We start from the raw sequence: 19617 nt of genomic DNA, 5'->3' as shown, positions 1-19617 counted from the left end.
GTACATGATTAGTAAAATTAGACGTCATAGTGGTACAGTTTAGGTATTTGAGTCCAGTTTGTGTGTCTCATCTATTAGCATATATTTAGGTTGTTTAAAAACACTTACTGTTGTTCATCTGGATGAAAAAATATTCCATCTACTGACAGATAAAAAAGATTATTACTCTGTTTCCAAATCAACATAAAGATGGCAGCAGCAACTTCAGAAAGAGGTTTAAAATGTTTTTCATCCCACGATGAACATATTATATATATTCTATATACTATATAGAATATTTAATATTTGGGGCTGTTTTTGCAAACTTTTCATAAGCCTGCATTTGTGCAGACTTTGCCTGAGGGAATTACCCACAGTTCATGACGTAGTGACATTAAACACGGGGTTACCGTGGTTACCAGGGGTAATGGCAAACAACCACAAAACAAAAAAAAAGAATTAGATAGAAGAAGAATGGTTAACGAACAACCATGAAAGGAACTAACTCAAAAAGAAAAAAAAAGGTTTAAACACAGAGCTCAGTGTTGATTCAGAGCCAGAACTGTGTGGAGTTATCTGTCCTATGATGACATGATGATGAATTCCAAATCTGCTTTCATCAGATCTGATCCATCATCACTATTTTGTTTACAAACAGGGAGCCATTGGAGGAAATGAAAAATGTAAAATCAAAAGTCCCAAAATTGGGCACAAAATGTTTTTGATGTCGTTATGGAAATGTGAAGTGCTGTCCCATTCCTTTTCATACCATTTTAAGCCTCTCGCAGTCAATCACTTATCAGGTGACGTCAATTAAGTCCGTGAGGGTTCAGGGGTTCAGGGCTCAGGCCTTAGGAGGGGACATTGGGATTGGGCCTTTGTGTGTAGGTGCTGTGTCTACCTGGCTCTGGAGATTACTTACACCTGCATTTCATTATCTCATCAGCCACAGGACGAATTCTCCGGTCTTTTTTTCACACTTGCCAGATTGTTCTGCGGCCTCAGTGGTAGCAAGGGCTCGGCCAATTTCTTGTCTTTCAAGTTTTATTTCTCCTTTGTAAACTTTGCTGATTCTCCTGTGCTTGTTGACCAGAGCCGCTGCCCAGCTGCCTGCTTCACCCACCACTCTCCATTCATCAGTCTTCATCTTCATTCAGATCCCAATTCCCCCCTCTCCGGCCTCAGCTGGATCAGCTCATCCACACCGCCCCCCTGCTACACTATGCCGTAAGCCCTCCATCCTCCATTCTGGTCCCTGTTCCTCGTCCCCAGACATCCCGTGCTATTCAACCCTCCAGCGGCTCCCCGTGCACCAGAACCCCCAGCCCCAATTCCCCCTAAACCTCTCCCTTTCTCTTTAACTCAGTTTTCTCATTAAATCTAGATACAAACCTGCTTTTGCATTTAGTGTCCAGAACTAAACGGCAAAATGTCACTGTCATTTGAAGCAGGTTGCATTCTGCAGTCTTTAATATGACAAATCTAGTTTTTGAGGGAAAACCTAGACACAGAATTCTCCCTTTCACCATTGCTAAGAGCTCCATGACCTCGGGGCCTAACCTTGTCCCTGTGGGTCAACCGAATGGCCATGAAGAAAGTCAGGCTTTGAGAAGAAAGCAGAAAAAAAAGAAGCAAGAGCCAGAGAGAACGAGAATTAAGTGTGAAAATTAATTTAACTCCCTGCTGTTATCCTATACAGTCTCTCCAGTCATTTCTTATTCCAGTTGCTCATTATCTTTTTTCTATTCACGTTCCATCTCTCTGCCAATGAGAAGGCAATTACATATGGGCATAAATATACATTTCAAAGGCCATTAGTAAGTGGTTTCAAATGAAGTAGGTTATTGAAGCACATATCTGCTTAAGAGGATGCGAGCAATTACTCCACTGTGAAGGATGAATTCCTGCAGAGGGGAATGCACATTCATTAAATATTTACTGTCAAAGGCTATATGTTGTTTTCCACCAGAGAGATTTCTCTGTATTTAAGTGCTACTAATATACTCGCCTGCATATATGTAATTCATCTCCAAAAGGCGATAGAAGGTTAAATGTTAACTGAAAGATATGTCATGTGCGCACAAGGTCCGCTCTTTCACAAACTCTGCCTCTGGGCCACATCCCGCCCTGAAGGACGTCTGTTAAACACCTTGTTTTTTTAATGCAACATGTAGAAATGTTGAGGTACCATCTGCCTTCCGAGCAAATCTGCCCAGATGGAGGCAGATAGAAGCCGCTGGTGTCCAGTGGAGGACTTTCAAAGGTTTGTTTGTGCACAGCTGGAAAGGTCCTGCAGAGAGACGGAAGCTGTTTTGATTGTGCTGAGGTAGACGGTGACGCCAGGCTTGCACCTAACCTGGGATGATGGGTAAAGATAGCTAGGAGCATGGTGTGAGGGCCATGGAGGTTTGGCCTGCAGATGCTATCCTGCCTGGAGGGCAGAGCAGCAGGAGTGGAGACAATGCTGTGTTCTGAGAATGAAGCTTAAGGCTGCAAGTTGCCCTTTCCACATTTTTCCCAAAGATATACTATTCTGATGGCTACAGTCAGCCATACATATGGTCCTGCCAGGTAAAATGGATGGCGTAGGTGATGGTGGAAAAAGACAAGAGAGAGGTTAGCGAGCTGGATTCAAACTTAAGCTCCAGCGATTGTGGACTGTGTGTGAATTTACAGTTTGAGGTATCCACTCTTTTGTCCAAGTTGTTGCTTTGTTATCCTGCGGTGTAACCCATCACAGGTCAGAGTGTTTCCCAAAGGTGCTAATGCCTACATAAGGCTGTAGATACTGTCGGAACTTTGGTGCTCCTAATAACTGTAGTTCAGATGAATATCTGTGTAAACGAGTCTGTAAACTTTTGGTCGGAGCCACATCTCTGGGGCCATTGTTGAAACTCTTTCACAGAAATAATGAGGAAATACTGGTGAGAACGCCTCTTTGCTTCAAAAGAATGAAAAAGCATAAATACTGGCTGGAGGAAATACAGTATATATTATTGGAATATTAATGTAAATACAGGGAACGTGAACATGATGATGATGATGATGATTGCTTTGAGATCCAGGCCTTTAGGTTTCTGAGGACATTTTTCCATAGGAGTGGGGGCACTCTGCTGAGCTGTGCACCTGTGCAGCCACATTCATGTTGGTCCGTTGTGAATGGTTTATCACAGAAAAGCACATCAAGGTAAACTAAGTCGTTTTGTGTGATAATATGTGGAGGTGTGCTGGTTTGCAGCCTGTCGCCTGCAGTTCTGCATCTAACAGCTCACTGTGGTTGTCTCTGCTTCCACTAGTCCTCCCTGCATTATTAAAAAATATGCCACTAGCCAAATGAATATGTCCATATTTTGTTGTGCAGACCATTTTTTATTGAACAACAACAGCACCATCACCAAAGCTCTGCTAAATAGCTGACAAATATAATGCTGTGTGTAGATCTGCCTCATAATAAAAAGGCTCTCTGTGGGTGGCTGGTGGAAAGCTTTTAATGTGAAGCAGCAGCAACAGTAGGAAATGTTCATCACTTCGGCAGTAACCTAACACATCACCTGTTCAGCCAAAGTTAAAGTATGAAGAAAACCTTCAAACCTTTTAAAAACAGAGCTTTCTCTCTAATCCCCTGTACAGCCACACGGTTGAACCAATCAGCAGAGACGGACAGAAACAATAATTCAGACTGAGAATTTGATTGCATCCATTATAGGCTGAGCCTGTTTGTTGATGTGGCACCTACCAGACTGGTTATATATTTCACCACTATGTTCATCTGGGAGGAAAATTATCCAGTCCAGTCCCAAGATTTGGGACTGGCCAACAAATATGAGAAAATATGTCAACATTTGAACAATTTTAATGAAGTAAAAGGGAGAAAATGTAGGTTACATAAAGTCATAGCAGAAACCCAGTGTAAGCTACTTTTGTCAAAATGTAGCAAAACTGTTAACAGAACTAGCATAAGTGTTACCATTTAGCAATAACTAGCATGAGTGTTAAGACAGAAGAAAGTTGTTTTATTGCAGCAGGGCTTTTGAGGTCCCAGTATATAAATAAATTCAACAGGAAGTGTAACAAACAGTTTTGTTCAGTTACTCCAAGTTGCCATTAAATATGGCATCACCTCATAGGTTATAGGGGACAAACTTTTAATTGGCACTACCTGAAACAAGAATGCTTTTAATGAGCTCCAGTGTGCTGTGCATGAACTTTCACACCAGCAGTTGTGCTGGTGGAGTATTCCTCAGAAAGTGGAAGCTCCCTCATTTAGAGAAGGCTGGAAGAGTGACTTTGACCTTCCCCTGGCACATTAAGCCTAGTGATGTGGACTCATGGTCAACCAGGACCCACCCTCCTGGGTGGAAGTACCTTAAAAACAACTTTAGCTGGACTAAATGTGTCACCACACCAGGTATATACCACCATACCACCAGGTGTTTTAAAGTTCTCTCGGAAAAGTAATGGAATTTGTTTACCAGCATTCACCTTGATATTTAAGTATAGCTCATTAGCTGCATGATTTTCATCTGGAAGCTACAGACAAGGCTAGACTAAGAATGAGGTTTCGATTTTTTTGTCCTAAGCAGAGAGCTGTATGTTTTTGCACATAATATGCACCTTGCTTAAAAGCAGTCAAGTTCAGCAGACATAATTTGTTACTATGATCATAATGTGATGATGGTCAAAATAACTGTGCCTGGAAAGGTGATTCATTCACCTCTTTGCTTTCATCACTGCATTCATTTCTGCATAGGCTGGTATACATGAAAGTATGAAAACAGAATTACTTTAATCATATGCATCTGTGGAAACACCTGCAGCCCTTCAGCGAAAATGGCTGCAATCTATTTAAAAAATGTCTGCTGTTCAGCTGTATTAGTTACAGTGAAGCTGGTGATGTATTAGACTGGTGGTTAAATGTGAACTCAGCCCAACAGGTTGTGACTTCAAGCTTTGGGAGAGAATAACACCGTAGATAAAAACAGCCGAGATGAGGGTTGTGTCGTCTTACCCTGTGACAAGTTGAGAATCTCTGCAATCCAAAAAGCCATTAGTATTGACAATGTCGTTCCCCATTAAAAAAAAGCATCATCAACCTTTATTTATTTCCTCCGAAATACATTGAGACGTGACCCTCATTTTCAATGATACAAAAGCAGAAAGAAAACAAGCAAACATTTGGAACACAAAAATCAGTTCTTAATTAAAACAATCACATTTAGGAACATTATGATTTAAAAGATTTAAAAGCATATTTCGAAACTGGGAATCAATATGTGAGAGTGAGAGTCTGGAGCACAAAATCTAAAAGCAGTCTTTCCAAGTTCAGAGTTTCCCCGACGAACATGCAGAGTGATCCAGTCCTGAGAGTGGGTTTGATGAGTACCTACATTGAGATCTATTAGTGATGCAAGGTAATTTGGTAATTTATGTAAGAGTGCTTTATAAATGAATATATACCAGTGTTGATTTTCTCTCATAGAGAGAGAGAACCAGCCGACCTTTTCAAACAGAGTGCAATGATAGGTATCCCCAGTAATAAGTCTAAGCGCAGAGTGATATACAGCATCTAAGCACCTAAGGGTGGCGACATGTCTATATATTACATCACTTAGTCCATGGCAGAAAGAAACAGAGCTTCAAAAATTCTTTTTCTACAGTACATGGGAAAGTAGGTTCTATTTCTATACAAGAAACCAAGTTTCATCCGTAGCTTTTTTTACAAGATTGTCCACGTGAACTTTAAGTGTTAATCTGAATTTTGCTAAGAGCAATTTTCTTGGCTTTCACAATAAAATTTAAAATTAAGGACTCATTCCTGCAGCAATCAGTTAACCATAGTAACTGGAAACGCCTGTCAAGGTGTGCAGGGTCATTTGGTTGTAAACCACAATTGTGCATGTTATTTTTTTTGCACATAAAAATGGTGTCGGTCAATGTGGATGCTTGAGAGGAGACTTCAGATATATCATGTGTCTTCTGGAATAACCAGAAGTGCTGTAGTGAATTCAGACTCGTGGGTCCAGCCTCTAAACCCAGAGCCATTGCCTTTAGAGTACTGTTTACTGGGGCCAGGTCTGGATGATCCACTGCAGCAGTCCTTTCTTTATTTAACAGCAGCTGCTATCAGCAGCTATAGGCAGCTGCTGGCTGGGAGTCTGAGTCTCTCATTTCAGTCAAATCAAACCCAAATAATGGCTCGGAATCCAACAGGCCTTTAATTGGCTGCTGCTTATGCTGCTTTACACAAAGTGGCATCTTTTAGCTTCCTGCAGTTTGTTCCTTGCTGTCTTGGTTGGATAACTAACATCCTGTCAGAAACTAGAGTTGTCTTTAAGTCCGTAATAATTAAAACCTTCATGTGTGTAAAGAGTGTAATCCACATGCAGCATACTGCCTGAGGGGTTCCAACCACAGAGTCCTGGTAAGGCTCCTTAATCACTGTCATTAAGACAAATTTATATTTTTATCTGTATAGTCATGAATGTCCACATTGCACCACAGAGAAAAAGGAATAGTGAAAAGAATTGTTTATTGCAAGCTTAAGTCCAATAACTAAATAAGTAAAAATGTCGGAAGTAGACTCTAAAAGAAAGACATGAGGTGGGAAACTGGGTACTTAAAATGTCCTTGATCTGGCCTTTAATGTCCTTTAGCAGAGTCTCTTTGACTTGGTGTTGCCTCATCGTCCTGGGGCCGTAGCCCTCTCTTGCATCGGGGTCCATTGGACACAGCCCAGAGACTGTCTTTGCTGTAGGCCACACACCTGCCTGTAGATGTAGAGGTACTCGTGTTCGGGCAAAGCTTCTTGCTCCGCTTGCCAGCTCTGTGTTGCTCTTTTGTATTCTGGATTCTTTTCTCTGCAGGTGGCTGGCTCACGTTCATGTGTGGCCGTTCTGGTCATCTTGCTCCAGATCCCTCTGTGTCATGCTGCCATGCTGTCTCCTGCTTTCCTCCACCAGCAGGTAAACCTCTGTCTCCCAAAGGTTTGATCCCTCCTCGCAGCCACGCCATCGGCTCATTGGTTCCACACATGTCACACAGGAAATGGATGAAACCTGACTGGTCGATCCCAGTGGGAGAGCTCAGACAGGTGCAGGCAATAAGTTAATTAAATCCAGTCTAATGACCACCAACAGAGATGATGAGAGAAATATAGGAAATGTAACATGATAATAAAACATGCCGAATAAAACTACAACACATTTTAATCCCAGGATCCTCCAATTGAAACACAGGTAAAGTTCCTGGCACCTGAACCACTTCCATCAGATGAGGTTTGTTCTCTATGGCGGCATACCAGCTCTGTATGACTGTACATCACATTGATTCTGTGGTACGGCTCTGATGCGTGCCATGAGGAAAGAGTTGAAAAAGAGCCCTGTCTGTTTCTACTGCTCTGCTTTCATTTACAGAACAGAGGGCCGAAACAGAGCAGCAGAGTCAAGAGGTAAACAGAAAGTGGAGGTAAAGACGTCATCAGTGGTGCCGAGCATCTGTTCCGTCGTTATTTTGATGTTCCAAACAGGTTAATGTTTTCTTTTGGAGTTTAGACTCATTTGCAGTCATTAGTTTAGCATGAATTAAACATCTGCATGTGTCTACTACTTATTCTTGTAAATGAGAAGGTTGCATTAGCATAGCAGATGGCTTGATACTTAGGGTGTGAATACACTTAAGGAGCAATGATCTCCAGCTCCCTGTGTCTTTATCGCGTATTGCTCTGTTCTTCTCTCTCTCCTCCCAGCACCGCCTCACCCATCCTCACATCCCTTACACTAAAATGTTTCCTGGTACACGTTCAGACTCAACAGATGATTTTTTTTTCTCTCACTGTGCCAAACTTTTTTTTTTTTTTTTTTTTTTTTTTTTTTACACCTATTCTCACAATTTTCAGTAAATGTTTCCACCTCCTGAAACAAGACGCACTTTAGTGACGTTCTTACCAAAGTTCACAAAAGGTTGAAGTTTTCTTCTTGGTTTTGATTAGCAAAAAAAAAAAAAAGGTGTCATAAAAACCATCTCGACCAAATGTCTGTGCCTGATAGTTTGCATGTATTACTCATTTGTATCATTTGTGTATCACTCAGTCTAATCATCCAGAACTGGTCCCACATGTTATTTAGTGTGTTCCAAATCAATTTCTTATCAGCTCAATTGGGACACTGGGATGCCGCTCAGTCTGCTCCCCGATGTTACTTCATCTCATCATATTTTTCTCTTTTTAAAACTGAAAAGTAAACCTCTCACCTTGTTTGTTCTCCTGTTAGCAGAATCTTGTAAATCTATTAATGATGAGCATGTTCTGTTCAAAGCCACATGCTGGTCTTTTTTTTACGTTTTACCGTGTAAACTCACGGACCACCTTACCTGTGACGAGCTTGCATGGAAGAATGTCAGCTGGGACACAGTTTTAATTCATCAGCCACCTGCATTAAGTTGTTGCACCTTGCCTGTTGTGTCCGATGTGTCGATTATCTTTTAACTGACCTGGTCTTAAGCCGCCAGTCTCTGATCTTGTCCATTGTCAGTGTTTGATAGTTAATAGGTGACTGATAACTGGTGAAATTTAGCACAACCTCAGGGTAGGCTAACCATTAGCTCCATCCACATTTCCTTTCAAATGTCACACTGATCATTTGTAGAATAGTCTAGCTCGAAGGTCAAGGTAAGGTAGGCAGACTCCGCAGACCCGGGATAGTAAATGATGAAATGTTACAATAGCGGTGGTAAATTATAGTAAACTGAACATGTAGAAAATGGTGTGACATGGTGTAATGTGTAACAGAATTGTAAAACATAAAAACTGTAAACTGGCATAACTGCGTGAGTAGGCAGTGTTACAAAACGGTCGGTTACAGTGAAGTCCAACAACACTGCAAAGCAGCCAATTCAAATAATAATGTTTCAATTTGCGTATGAGTTGATTTAATATTGAAAACAGCACATATAAATCACTCACTACTTGGCTTGGTGGTGACTTGCAAAGAAGTCTTAAAAGATTTTAAGACATTAAATTTAAAAGATGATATTTTAACAAATCTTCTTGTGGACCACCAGGGGTCACTCGCCCACGAACCGCCCTTTCAGAAAGGCTGGCATATACTTTCATATTAACACAACCAGGCTTCTTATCTGACAACTTTCAGAGCTGCTTATGTGAGATGATGTTCAGTGTGACTTGCCTGAGAGCACAGACACACTGAGATTTAGATTTTATGGATTTTTTGGCTCATCCAATTACAATCTAATCCTCCAAGACACACATTCAGGTTGAGCTGAAAGGTGGTTTTTATGCGATATTCATGTCATATTAGATGCGGAAGAATGACATGACATCTTTTCTGTACCTGTAAAGAGTTCATGTGTTAGTCACACTGGAATTACCACATCCTGGTCTGAGTGCTCAGTTGATGAGATATTATTTCTTGTTATCACAGGGTCTTTAACAAATGACCGCTATCATCTCTTTCTGAAATACATCAAAGACCTGTTAATGGCATTAGCTGGTTACTGTAACTTAGGTGTCGCCCTCCTCTACACCTCAACCTCAAACCTATACCTGGTTATCCATCTTCCCCTGCTTATTTCAGCTTTCTCAGCCCACCTTCAAAACCCCTTTGCTCTGCCCATTTACCTTCCCACTCCAACTCATCGCTATTCACACCTATTCATCCTCTGCTTTATCCTCCCTACATGCCTACCTCTCCCAGGCTTAGGCAACATATCACATTAATTCCATTAATTTAAATAATTTGACAGTTAATTTAAATGTTTGTTATTGCACGATGTGCGCGCACTAATGCCTTCTTTTTCAGTCACACAGTGGTAACTCTGGAAGTCCATGCGTAAAGCATCTGGTTCTGACAGTCCAGAGCTCTATGGGATAACCCACATTTTTAAATATGCATTATGATGATAGCCTTGCAAGCAGTGCAGTGGTGCAGGTCTCTTATTATTCTCTTCCAGTTAAAAAACTTATGTTGATATCAGGCTTTAGTCTTCCTGCATCTTGCAGGAAAAAGTCCATTATCCTTGTACATTGTAAATTTACTTTTCGGATATATCACCCACACCTACCTCCTGTCTCTCCATTCTCTAGGCACCATTTAATGCTCAGTGTAGGCTCTGTTAACACAACACTACAAAACATCCTGCAAGTTGAGTCTTTTCCCTCCTGACCTCTCATATATCTGTCCCACAGCCGCCTCATTGGACTCCTGATGTTTCTACTTTAATGCCCTTCTTCACATCCATCACAATTCTTCCCTGAATTGGGAAGACTCATCAAACCTTTGAATCACATACAGTGTTGTTGCAAACTTTGGACAAAGAAAATTTTCTGAAATATCAAACATAAATAACAAAATAAATTTTGATTGAAAAACTATGATTAATCTAGTTGAGGTGGCTTTTTGAGACCCCGTGTATTAAACTGCAGAGGATCTAGAATTGAAAACATGGAAGCAAATTTCTTTAATAAGCAATTATGTCAAACAAACTGCCTTAACAGTGTAGTCCTTAATCATTGTAACATTTTATCATTGTAACTGTTTCTCCTGTAGGTTTAATATATTGCACAAGTCCAAACAAAGAGAATTCAGAAATAACAGACACATATTAAGAATCAAGAAGGGGAAAAAGAGAAACAAAACTAGGTCAAGCGTACAGTATTTTAATATAGATGAATTCCCAATAAATCTGTTCTCATTTACATGTTTTTCTGTTTCTGTTTCACGTCAGACAACGGAACAAGTTTTAAATAATGACCAGAACGTGACTCATTAAGATTACATGTTCATTTCCAAGTCATTTCCAAGCTGCTGCTCTGCTGCTGCTAAAATCCTGATTTTATAACCACATCTTAGCAAAATCACCAAACACATAAGTTACAAGACAAGTCAGCGAGAAAGTTAGAGGCTTGTTTGCACATCAGCTTGCCATGCAGTCAGTCCGGAAAGCCTGGCTTTGCTCTTGCAGGGGAAAACTGACACCTCGACTGACGGCAAAGTCTTGTCCTTGAAGTTGCTAGATTTGATGCTAGGTGCTTCTTTGAAAAAACAAGTCACTAAAGAGGTCTGAAAGGTCAGCTGATCTAGCGACAAAGACCGGCATGCCAACCAATAGTGTAACCTCATCACTCAGTCACCCGGCATTCGGCGGACCAGTGGTGTAACTTTATCACTCAGCAATCAGTCAGTCAGCACCACACATTAGTCTATATAGGACTGGGGGTTTGCTTGTTTAAGTGTTTGATTCTTGTAAATCCCTTAGGACAAGTTTCATGTGTGTGTGTGTGTGTGTATATATATAACATTACTGTAGTACAAAGTATGATGTCAAAAGTATTCAAATGTACATAGTATAGAAACAAACATTGTGCTCTCTGAGAAGAGGCAATGAACCACAAAGCAAACCTCAACTTCACATACTCACATATATACACACACACACACACACACACACACACACACAGAGGAAATGCATGACCAGTTGAGCAAATATCACATGAGAGCACAGTGGCACTCACGCATACATATGAAGGGCACAGCCAGCCAATTGAGTAAATATCACAAGCATGTACACAGCAGACAAATACACTTCTGCATTCACACACACACACACACACACACACACACACACACACACACACACACACTGAACCAGCTGTGCCAGATGAGTAAATATAAGCTGTGAAAAAATATTTGTGATCGGCAGGAGGCCGCAAACCGCTAACAGGCTACAGCAGCAATTAACACCAGAGTGTCTAAGACGTCCTGACAAGATGTGACAGAAAAATCATCATAGCTACCAATTCCAAGAATAACTTAATAATAGAATAATAGATCAAGCTACTGTGTGTAATGTGAAAGGTTTTGTTGGTATTGACGAATTCACCTTCACCCACAACCAAGATACAGGCAGAAATATACTGTACATCTAGTTCTATGTAGTGTGTGTGATTCCAGAGAATACCTGTCTTGTGTTATTATGAGAAAAAAGTGTTTGATTGTATATGTGTATTTAACTAGGTCAGTAGCTCCCAACCTTTTCCATCGCATGGCCCACTTGAAAACCTCACTTGGGTCGCTTGTCGATTCACCATCTGTCTCTTGACTCCCTTTCCCTCCGTTTTGATTCTCCAGTTTTTGCCATGGATGTAATCTCTTAGCGCACAATCAGACTGAGATAGCAAACAAGTTAACAGTGTGGTCCAGTCGGCTACAACATAAAAGTTCCTATCATTGGCATATCAATCATACATCTTAATGCAAGAACACACATCCACACATCAACTAAGTCTTTACGAATGTCAGCATGCTCTGGACAAAATCCTTCAGACTTTATTTGCTTAATAAACAAGATGGCAGGGTGAGGAATATTGCCATCAGATAGTGTCATCTGTTTTCAAATTACTAAAATTATTTGTTATTATAGAATTAAATGAGTCGGCTGTGTTCGAGAGCCGCGATCAGACAGTGAGTCAGAGGGAAACACAGACTGAAACAGTAACACATAACCTGCCTGTATCTTCCTCATCTGTTTCTCTTATAGATGCTGTTGAGGTTCAGCAATACGCAGTTATCTGATGGTGTTGTAAGTAAACATGCTGCAATCAGCGCACTTAACATCAGCAATCACATAACAGTAAGCAGCCTTGTAAAAAAAAATCATTTTGGCGGATTTTTTTCTGGTGACTTTTAGAGATGATAAGCAAATGAAATCTTTATTTCAAGATGCAAGATTATATAATAAGACAGCTGCAGACAAACAGAGTCGAGACCCGGAGAGGCCGACGTGCTGCACATGCCACAAGGAGATCGTCCTCTCACTCAAGTGCATCACCTAATTGAACTTTAGCTGCATGAGAGGCATGAAGCTGGATCTTATTAAGGCAGCGAGCATGAAGGATAGATCTCTCTCATATCTGTGTTTTAATTGCCAGCTCTTCTTTATAATCAGATTAGCTGGAGAGAGCAGTGAAGAGGCAGATAAGACAAAAGAGTAATTGAATTAGAGGCTGGGCAAAAGGGAGCAGGAGGGAGAGACAGAAGAGGAGGAGGAGAGGCTGTTTGTTAAAGAAAGGGAAAAAAAAAAATATCACACCAGCTGGTTGTATAGAGAAATCAAGAGTAGTCAGGATTCAGGAGGAAGAGAAAAAGTCAAGTGGGTGAGAGATGTTCACTAATAGCCTCCCCTCTGATAACCACATCGTACTGGCCAGCTCGTACTCGTAGGCTTGCCAGGTTTGCGTTACAACATTGGCCGGAGCTTCAGCTTAATTATTCTGTTTATTACAGGGTTATCGTTATGGCAACAGCTCTGTCCGCCTCTTGAGAAGATAGCGGTTATCAAACCCACACATCTTGCTGATGAAGGAATCGAGATATCTGTCATGGGCAGATCAGTAAGCAAAATAAAAGCTGCTCTGTTTTATCTGTACAGCTGCAGGCTGAGTATTACATTACAAGAAATAGGTGGTATTATGGTGGCCTGCCAAAAAAAAAAACTGAATCCACTGATCCACTGAAGGGACTTGAACAAACACAGATCACTGCATCTGTAGTATTTGTGATATAGATAATGGAAGCCATCTTTTTTTTATGTATTACGGAGGGTCTCAACCTGTCATCGGCTGAGCACAGTATGGTTTAAGAGAGGAGTCAGTCAATCACGGCACCAAGGTAGCAAACACTCCCCCCAGATGTTACAGTCAAAGACCACATCATTTAGACAAGTGCCCTTTAAATCAGCCAGGCTTGTGCAACATGTTGAATTGTGCACAATCATTTCACAAACCAAAAAGCATCATAGAAAATGGTAAATTGCTTCATTTTTGTAGCACTTATCCAAAGCATTTTACGGTTGGCCTCTCATTCACCTATTCAGAAACAGATGGCAACAAGCTACTGTGCAAGTCGCTGGTCTGACCAATCAGAAGCAACTCTGGGGGGTTTAGTGTTCTGCCCAAGGTCACTATGACATGTGGACAGGAGGAGCTGTGTGGTCGGACTGAACTAGAGCATTAAGATGATGAAAATCTATTTCAACTGTTAAATGCAACACACACTGGATACACCAAAATACGTTTTGTTGCTAGGCGACATGTAGTGGTCGTAGTAACTGTGACAGGAACAAAGGGAAAAGTGCGGTGACGTAGTATAAAGAGAGACAAAGTCTGTGGTGGATGGATGGGTCAAACAAAACACAGGAATATGACACAGGAGAGCGGCGTTTGAGTCCCATGTGAAAGTAGTAGTTTATGTTGTTTCTATTATCCATGCACGTTCGACAGTTAGCCACATTGTTATTATGGTAACCATGACAACAAAGATTGTCCAATGTTAAGTCCTTATTTTAACCGAAACCACGATCTTTTCCTAAACCTAACCAAGCCATGACTGTCATTATAGTAACCATGGTGATGAAGGTAGGTACGGTGCTCTCGGTACAGTCTATGTGTTATTGTAACCATGACAACCCAGTCCGGTACATCTGCCACTGTAGGGGCGCCATTTCAGGAGACACTTGTACGGGTCGTATCAGAAGGCTGAAGAAAACAACCTGTATGGTCGTTCAGGTTGGAGGAGTTGTTGTCTGGTGTGTGTCAGTACGTTATAAAAAAAAACATACTACATACTTCATAGCCCTAACCCGTCAGAATTGCAGACTTTGTGACAGTTCCTTTGTTTTCTTTTTCACACACAACTCCAGCCGTCTCTCCATCCATTTTTTTTATTTTTTTTTGGTCTATACAAACAAGTGCAACACCATGAATCTCGGGGACAAGACTGCACTACAATGTGAGCCCTTATCAATATTTATATGATTCATTGAGTCGAGAATACAAAAACAGAGAATTGTTGGAAGGAGTTCAGGGAAGCAGTGGGATGCAGCCAGAGGAGGCTATGATGGCAGGCTTTTTGTGCTGTCCTCAAATGTGGCATTACCAAACCCCTTAGTCCGTCATATAGTTCAAACATGGACTTGTTTTCCCTTGAGTTTTCTTTCACTAATAAATTGAACAGTTCCCACCATGAGCAAGCAGTTGGCGACAGGGGGAAGAAAAAGTCCCTTTTAACAGGCCGTCTGCCTCAACCGGGTTGAGAGGAGAGAAATTGTTGATTGTTACAGTGAAAATAACAATAGTAGGTTTACAGAGTCAGATACTTCCCTCGTGAACTGGGGGAGACCAAAAGCAGAGCTAAAAAGGAATGAATATTGGATTTTGCTCTGTCTCTGAAGACACCAGATCCTATGACCCTTTGCGTGTTGTTCTAGTGGCTTCCCTTTTTTCTGTTACCCATCAGCTGTTAGCTAACACCGTATAGTTGATATATGAACAGGTTGTGTTTTTAGCTTGTTCCACTGCCACCAAGTGGTGAATAAATCACTGAATGCATGTTTAAATAGATACTAAATTAAGTAAATTTGTTGTTGACATACGCTTTAATTAATTTCGCAGGGTATTAACATATCAGCACTAGCAACGACAAAATTATTTCTAATCTGAAACTATTTTGAAAAACAAGTACTTTTAATAAAATTTTAATTTTGTGTTTGCACAGTTTATCTGATAATGTTTAAGCACTCATTAAAGCACAAGCAAAATATTTATGCATTACTAATAGACTGGAACCTTTCTAATGTGATGGATTTCTGGTTTCAACATGCTCCACAAACTGGTGGCAAAGGAAATTGCTGAGTGCAGTAATTATTACTCACTCAACTGAAAACAGCTGTCGAACCACAGACAGCACATATCAATTTTCTTTTCAAAGTCAAGAGCAAAGGTGCTTGAGTTCGCTGGAAGACCCAAACAGGCGTCTTGTCAACTCATTTAGACTGAAGTACATGTAAACAAACAACATAGGAAAATCAAACAACATTTTTCAAAATAAAATGTTTCAAGGCAAACAGACTTTCTACTTCACAGCCTCTTGCCAATGCAATGAAATTTGTCCTCATGTTCAACTCAAGTGCTGCACTCATATTCTCTGAGGCTTCAGTTTCCACTACTTCAGCAGTACCACAGTTCAATAATTAAAAAATAATCAGCAACACAAACAGTATTTTCTCAAATAATTTTGATGATAATGATTCTTGTAAGGCCAAGAAATCTTTCTGAAAGTGAGTGGCACAGCAAAAGTAGAAGTTGATGAGTTGCATATCTGCTTTTATGTCTTTAGATGCTGAATTATATCAGGTGGAGCTTTCAAATGAAAGAATCACAATTACCCTTATTCATTTAATAAGAGTCCAAATAAGACGGGATCTGTTCAGGTAATGGTCTGAAGATGTAATCACCATTGCATGTGACACCGGTCTGTTTTGGTTTCAGCAACAACATTCATTCATTCTCTGGTTGGGTGGGTGGGTGTGCATTAACACAGTGTCCTTTTTGATATTACCACTAGGAAGTTCTAAGTTCAGAAATGTTCATATGTGGCTGCTCTGAGGCATCAGAGCAAGCTGAGAACAGCATTTAAATATCACCTTTAAAAAATCAATACGGCTAATATGTTAGCAAACGGCTTCCTGTTTACTCATCCAGCAGACACATAAAAACATCAGCATTCATCTGTGTTTTTGGCCCTTTTATGAATGTAAGTCTAATATTCACTCTGCTTTTATTTCTCTTTTGATCTTACTCCTGCAAAAAACTCTAGATGCTAAATGCTAAAAGATAGTTGTTGAAAAACCAAAACAATGAGCTAAAAGGTCCAGAAATGCTCCTTATAGATGATAGTAACAAAGTCAGGTCATAATTCTCCATGGGTTCATCATTCCAAGTGACTGACTGACTCAACTGATCTGTTGTTTATATGAATTAACTAGTACAACTTTACAACCCATATTTGACACTTTTTCTGTGTTTTATTTGAAGTATTGATCCATACAAATAGATATTTGTGGTTTTAAGAAACAAAAAAACCACCTCAGTGTAGTTTTACATACTGTTCTACATACTCTAGTAACAATAGGTTGTGAGTCAATCAAGAGAAGAGGCTCTGAGCCTTTCCTCTGATTGGCTCACGACCTGTTGTTACTTGAATAAAAATATAGCAGATTTCAGGTAAAACACTCAGAGAATCCCAATCCTGTAAGGTTGGATGGTGGGTCCAGGTGGGAGGGACTTGGGGCATAGCTGAGAGCAGAGATTGATTTGTTGTGACATCACAAAGTTCAGGAAGTCCTGACAGCTGGTTTTAAGGCTCAGTTTCTGAATACAGGCTGTACGCATTTCTCTGTGGACTGAGCGTCTTTCATGCTTTCACAGTATTAATATAGAACCTAGACCTTGGGACCTTTAAGTCTTATATTTACTTTTTAATACACATGATAAAATGTAGACAAATATAAATCATATGGATTCACATATTTACAGATGTACAGCATTATATTAAAACAGTTCATGCAGACTTCTGAGGTTATAAAAAATGGAGGAAAGTGGACAGCGAGTGACAGACGAGACAGAAAAGAGCAGAGGGAGAAAAAGATGGGATGGCATGACAAAGGTTAAACTCAGCACAGCATACTTAACCCATGACACACTCCTTCACCCGCTGAGCCACTGGGGAGACCCCATCATTGTCAAGGGCTGCTTCAAAGAGAGCAGTCAGCAGGGCACAGACGCTGCCCACGGCAAGCCCTGGCATAAAAAATCAAACACACACCCAGCAGTGTGAGTAATCTCATGGCTAATGTCTAATATCTAATGGCCTTAATCAAAAGCCCCTGCTACGATCCTCTCAGCACTGTTGATAAATCGTAGCGTTAATGAAAAATGGGCCTTATCACAGCACAGAGTTAGTAGGCTGTGGCACAGCCCCATTTGTTAAAGCAGCTTCCTGTGGTTTTGGTGTCGGTCTAGTTTCCTCTCTACCTCTCTCTTTTCTATTTCCTCCCCCTTCTCCCGTTTATATGAGCATCCCCCTCTCATTTGATTTAACCTGTCTGTTTCATCTGCTTTGAGTTCTCACCCGTCCTGTTTTGGCCTATCATTTATTCACCAGCGTCCCGTGGTTTTTTTTTTTCTTCTTCTTCCTCTTCCACGTCATCTCTGTGTTTCCCCATTCTTCTCCCCCTCTTTTCTTTTCCCCGGCTTTCATTTGCTAGCTAACAGCATCCAGCTCTTTAATCTCATCTCTCCTTTTCTTCTCTCCTCTCCCATTCTTTCCTTTCTCTCATTTCTTTCTCTCCACTGTTCGGTTGTTGCGGCATCTCCGTTCCCCCTGCCTCTGTTTGCATCTCTGTCTAATTTGTTAACCAGAGGTGTCGTGTTGTGTTCTGTTCTGTGGTCTTGGTGGGTAGGCCGCATGGTGAACGGTGCTGCTGTGAGGAGGTAATTAACCGCTCCTCATTTAGACAACAGGCTCAATCAGCGAGACAGAATGACTACATGTGGGCTGGAATGCCAATTGCAGAGGCCTCAGGCACACACACACACACACACACACACACACCTGCATGGACACAGAAGCCTGCTCAAACGACCTTCACAGACAAAAAAAAGAACAGATAATGTAGTCTACATTCATGCTGATGATATATAGAGATTTTTCTGAATATAAGATGAGAAAATTTCCCAGTGTGTGAACCCTCTTTTTTTTTTTCTAATTTTTAAAACCACACATTGCAATTAAGCTCATTAGCGACTCCACATGGCAGCATGTGGTAACTGCATGAGTATTGTTTGAACGACAACTCCCACAAGCCCTGCAGGGCAACATCACTCGTGTTTACAAACCAGGGCTGTCTGTGATGTTTGCAGGCAAAAGATACCACATGGAACGAGTGGAGAGAGAAGAGACGGAGAGGACATCTTTCTCTACACGGAGCAAAACGTGTGCATTAGTTTTAGAAAGCAGTGGAGACAGAGGGGTGGTCAGTGTTTTTTGGCTGTATTATTTCAAAGCAGCTTTATTTCTGCTATTTAGTTCAAATATTTAATCAACTTGACAAATAATAACTTATAATAATATTAGTTATTGCGTGATTAATAATAATGATTGTGTCACAAGAAAGGCTGTGTAAACCTCTGTGTTGTTAATGTTTGTAATGTACAGACACCTGATCATTTCAGTACTGTATGTTGTGAGAGCACAGCACTTTCCTTTCTTATCTTTGACTGTCTTGTTTAATGGTAGAATCTTTTTAGAGGAACATTTGCAGTAAATAAAAAAAAAAAACATTATCCCAAAAACAAAGCCAGTAGAATCTTTTATTCAGGTTTGACTAGTTCCTGCAGGAATTCATTTCAGGCTTCACGCAGCTCCAACAACCTTCAACGGTGAAGTGGAGCAGCCTTTTATTCTGTCTGTCTGAGAGACAAAACCCAGGGCAAAAAAAAGAAAGAAATGATGGGTAAAGCTCTTTCTGGTGCTGTTCAGCTCATTGCTTTGAGCTCACAGTAAAAACTGAGGGTGATTTAGATGAGTGTATCAACATTTTATCAACTCAGATCTTCTCTCATTTGTACTATGGTGGACAGTCCGGGACAGTGTTCACAGAGACTTTGGTGACAGTGTCAATGTGAAATATTAAAAGTGAGAAGAGTGTGTGTGTGTCCCCCCACACTCAGTGGAAAATATGCCCTTGACTCTAATTAATGGGGGGATATTATTTCTGCATATGATG

Source organism: Seriola dumerili, unplaced genomic scaffold (assembly GCF_002260705.1).
Source record: "Seriola dumerili isolate Sdu_G_001 unplaced genomic scaffold, Sdu_1.0 BDQW01000161.1, whole genome shotgun sequence".
In the NCBI taxonomy this organism is placed as follows: Eukaryota; Metazoa; Chordata; class Actinopteri; order Carangiformes; family Carangidae; genus Seriola; species Seriola dumerili.
Note: the sequence above shows the minus strand (reverse complement) of the source record.